At 36.0% G+C, this 4,698-nt stretch overlaps 1 non-coding gene across 1 annotated transcript; it reads right to left on the bottom strand.

The window, feature by feature from the left end:
• Positions 1-1,937: 1,937 nt before the first annotated feature.
• LOC116094494 lies at positions 1,938-2,044 on the bottom strand. Its single transcript, XR_004120150.1, has one exon. It is a non-coding gene; the product is annotated as a U6 spliceosomal RNA (small nuclear RNA).
• Between the last annotated feature and the right edge of the window lie 2,654 nt (positions 2,045-4,698).

Genomic DNA, 4,698 nt, shown 5'->3' with positions numbered 1-4,698 from the left:
AGAGAGAGAGAGAGAGAGAGGGGAGGGAGAGAGAGAGAGGGGAGGGAGAGAGGGAGGGAGAGTATATTTTTGTATTATTGTTAAGGACATATAGAAGGAAAAATATTATTTATTGTTTTAATAAAATACTAGATATTTTATAATAGAGGAAGCAAGTTTTTGGATCAAGTAGACTTCCATTTGTCCCTGTTGCTTTGTAAAAGACGAACATCAAGGGAGAGGCAACAGCTTACATTATGGTGGATAAAAAGCAGAGAGAAAAAGAAAGAGACCTGGGTCCCAGCACTTTTTCTAGAGGCATTCCCCATATAACCTAACATCCCACTAGGCTCTTCTCCCTAATGGTTCTATTTCCTTCCATTAACAGTCTGGCAAACAAACCTACCATACATAATACATGGGAGATATTTAATACCAAACCATAGCATCACAATTTATTCTATTAGAACACAAAATAAATTTGAAGGAGATGCAACAGATGTTTAGCTATGGACCATACAGTGAAGCTATTGTTTTAGATGGCTAAAGAAGGACTTACACTCAAAGTAAGTAGAAGACAGAAGGCATCATTACATACAAGACATCAAGATAAGTTTGTGCTCTATGTGGATGAATTTAGCGGAAATGGGAAAGTAAGTTTTTTGCAGAAAGACAGGGTGAATAACAAACAGATTTTGTATAACACGGAATATAATAGATTATTAGCTGAAGTCTAAGTTGATGTGTAAATGGAAAGAACATTGGAAATATATGGTAAATAAGAAAGAGATGTCACTGACAGGATTTAATGAGGCTATTGTGGGAATGTGAGACAAGGGAACAGAGCTGGTGTACTCAATATGTTTCTAGGAAATTCAGTGGAGGTATTTAGTATAATTTTGGACGTATACTTACTAGAATCGGGAACTGTACTGAATGGTCTGGACAGTGAGTAGAGTTAGTAGGTAAAAGGTCATTTCCACAATGCAAGAGGTTGCTTTTCTGTATATTTCCCTAAAGAATTAGTTAAGAAAAAAAAAAACAACAAAGCAAATTAAAGTAAATCAGAACAAACAAAACAAAATAAAAAACCACCACCATCAAACATCTTTCACAGGAAGAAATCAGAATCTAGACAAGTATCAAAAGTAAGAATAACCAGGAAAGTACACGGTCCTTGTTTCTATGGATGCAAAATATAGAAGAAGAGGGACTAAAATTCACCTCATGTTTAGGTTAGATAAGCATAAATCCACTGAACCCAACAGTCGTATTTTTTAATACATTCCCTAACAGTGTTGGGGTAGGTGCTAGATCATTGTGGTTCATGAATTGTTGGTAGAAATGTGAAATGTTCCCTCAGAGTACAAGACTGTGACGGAAGAAAACAAAGATCATAAATTAAAAGAACATCATTTTAAAAGTTGGAACTGTCCAGTGGTAATAGTATAAGGGGAAAAAATTGGTAGAGAGAAAGTAATTTTCAGCAGAGGAGAAAAGAGAAAAAGATGAATGAAATACACTTTTTAGATGAGAACCAAATACTACATGTAGAAGCAAATCTTTGATGAGAGATCAAAAGAGAATTATAGCTGTAGATTTAATTATAACATACATAGACTTACAGGAATTTTAGTGATAAAAGAATAGTTGGCAATGATCATTATAGGATATGATGAAACCCCATGTTTCCCCCTAAAAACTCCATAAAACAAGTCATGACCTTTTATTTCAAGGCAGATTTTATTTTTTTGATTTAATTTTTATTGGTTATTTTATTTATTTACATTTCAAGTGTTGTTTTCCCCCTTCTCAGTTTTCCTTCTGTAACCCCCCCATCCCATCCCTGCCCCTCTTGCTCCCCCTTCTACCCACTCCTGCCTCACTGCCCTAGCATTCCCCTACACTGGGGCATTGAGCCTCCACAGGACCCAGGGTCTCCCCTCTGTTTGATGTCAAAAAATATGGAATACTTCATGAATTCACATGCCATCCATGTGCAGGGACCATGCTAATCTTCTCTGTATTTTTCCAGTTTTAGTATACGTACTGCTGAAGCAAGCACTCGAGGCAGATTTTAAATACTTTTTTTTTTCATATGTCATTGAGGTTCTTCAACATATTATAAGTGCTAGAAACTACAATCCACTTATTGATAATGAATTTAATATTAATTTTTTCAGGTTAATGCTACAAATATGTGTCATATATATATTAATATATGTCCATGTACTATGTATTTATACAGAAATAACTTCATAAAATTGCCTTACACATTCACATATATACACCCTTGTATATTTCCTTCAACTATTTAATGAGTAAATGAAAATATATTTATAGAGCATTTTAATGTACGTCTCATTTGGTAATATGACTTTAATAAGCAGTAGACTTGAAAAGAAAGTATGTTTTTGCATCACAAGTTCAGGGCTATTTAAACTCTGTTACATTCTTTCTCACCCAGAGAGAGAGAGTCTGCTAAATCTTTCTCTGCTATCAGCAGGGGTAGAGTTAATGAATGTTAACAAAGAAATACTTTTTTAAAAAGAAAAAAGGAAGCTTAAAACACCACAGAATTTGAAATGACTCGGTATGAAACTTTGCACATGAATATACTCATTATTCTTTTCAATCATCTTCTTTACTTTTCTGAGGGAATTTGTTGAGACATCTTTTGAAATGCTGCATTTGACAGGGGAAATCCAAAATGCCTCATTTAAGACAGTTCCCAGTCTAATCAATACAGCCATAAAATGTTAGCAAAGGTATAATAGTGCTGCTCACCTTAACACATTTTCCATATTGTGCTGTGCTTTAAACAAATTAGACAGTTTTTCATTTTCTTTACATTTCCATTTGAAAATGAAATCTCTTGATTTGTAGTAAATGTCTTGATTTGGATACTTACTTAGGGGAGAATGCCTTTAGAATCTTAGAATAACAAACCCATACAGATAATATGACACTGCTAATCTTATATGCCGATAGAGAAACTGAGTAGCTCTATTAAAAAATGGGAAAATAGAAATTCATTTATTATTCAAGTGGATATCTGGGTCAATCTTGCTAATTGTAATGAAGTAAAGTAAAATGAATGAAGAGCAAAACATAGAAAGTAGAGTAATGTAAATCAGTGTTCCCAAGCCATGGCCATTCAAATTTGAATAAACCAGATCAGACCAGAATAAACCTCTGATCTCCATCAAAGTGAGACCAAAAGTAATAATAATAATAATAATAATAATAATAATAATAATAATAATAATAAGGAGCCAAAAATTGAAATATTTAGGCCTAGCATAGTGTATTATCACAATATTTTAAGCAATACAAACTCAAAACCATATGCATTAAATGACATGAAACCACTTATTGAAAATATTTATTTTTTATTGGATATTTTATTAATTTTCATTTCAAATGTTATCCCCTTTTCCAATTTCTCAATAAGAAATCCCCATGTCATTCCCCCCTCCTCCTACTTCTATGAGGCTGTGTCCCCTCCCACCTACCCGCTCCCTATTCTCCTCCCTTGCATTCCCCTACAGTGGGGCATAGAGCCTTCACCAGACCAATGACCTCTTCTCCCATTGATGTCTGACATGGCCATCCTCTGCTACATATACGCCTGGAGCCATGGTCCCTCCATGTATACTCCTTGATTGGTGGTTTAGACCCTGGGAGCTCTGGTTGTTTGATACTGTTGTTCTTCTTATGGGGTTGTAAACCCCTTCAGCTCCTTCAGTCCTTTCCCTAACTCCTCCCTTGGGAACTCCATGATCACTTCAGTGGTTGGGTGTGAGCATCTGCCTCTGTATATGTCAGGCTCTGGTAAAGTTTCTGAGGAGACAGCTATATCAGGCTCCTGTCAGCATGCACTCCTTGGCATCCACAATAGTGTCTGCATTTGGTGACTGTATATGGGATGGATCCCAAGGTGGGACAGTCTTTGGATGGCCTTTCCTTCAGTCTCTGCTCCACACTTTGTCTCTGTATTTGCTCCTGTGAGTATTTTGTTACTCCATCTAAAAAGGACCAAAGCACCCACATTTGATCTTCTTTCTTCTTGAGCTTCATGTGGTCTCTGAATTGTATCTTGGGTATTCTGAGATTTTGGGCTAATATCCACTTATCAGTGAGTGCATAAAATGTGTGTTCTTTTGTGATTTGGTTACCTCAGTCAGGATGATATTTTCTAGTGCCATCCATTTGCCTAAGAATTTCATGTGTTCATTGTTTTTAATAGCTGAATAGTATTCCATTGTGTAAATGTACCACATTTTCTGTATACACTCCCCTGCTGAAGGACATCTGGGTTCTTTCCAGCTTCTGGCTACTATAAATAAGGCTGCTATGAACATAGTGGAGTATGTATCCTTGTTATATGCTGGAGCATCCTTAGGGTATATGCCCAGGAGTGACATAGCTGAGTCTTCAGGTAGTACTATGTCCAATTTTCTGAGAAACCACCAGACTTTTTTCCAGAGTAGTTGTGCAAGCTTGCAATCCCACCAGCAATGAAGAAGTCTTTCCCTTTCTCCACATCCTTGCCAGCAACTGCTGTCACCTGAGTTTTTGATCTTAGCCATTCTGACTGGTGTGAGGTAGAATCTCAGAGTTGTTTTTTGATTGGTATTACTCTGATGACTAAGGATGTTAAACATTTCTTTAGGTGTTTCTCAACCATTTATGATTCATCCATTGAGAATTCTTTTT

This window comes from Mastomys coucha, unplaced genomic scaffold (assembly GCF_008632895.1).
Source record: "Mastomys coucha isolate ucsf_1 unplaced genomic scaffold, UCSF_Mcou_1 pScaffold16, whole genome shotgun sequence".
NCBI lineage: Eukaryota > Metazoa > Chordata > Mammalia > Rodentia > Muridae > Mastomys > Mastomys coucha.
The sequence above is the reverse complement of the archived record's forward strand: the minus strand, read 5'-3'. Positions and strand labels throughout refer to the sequence as shown.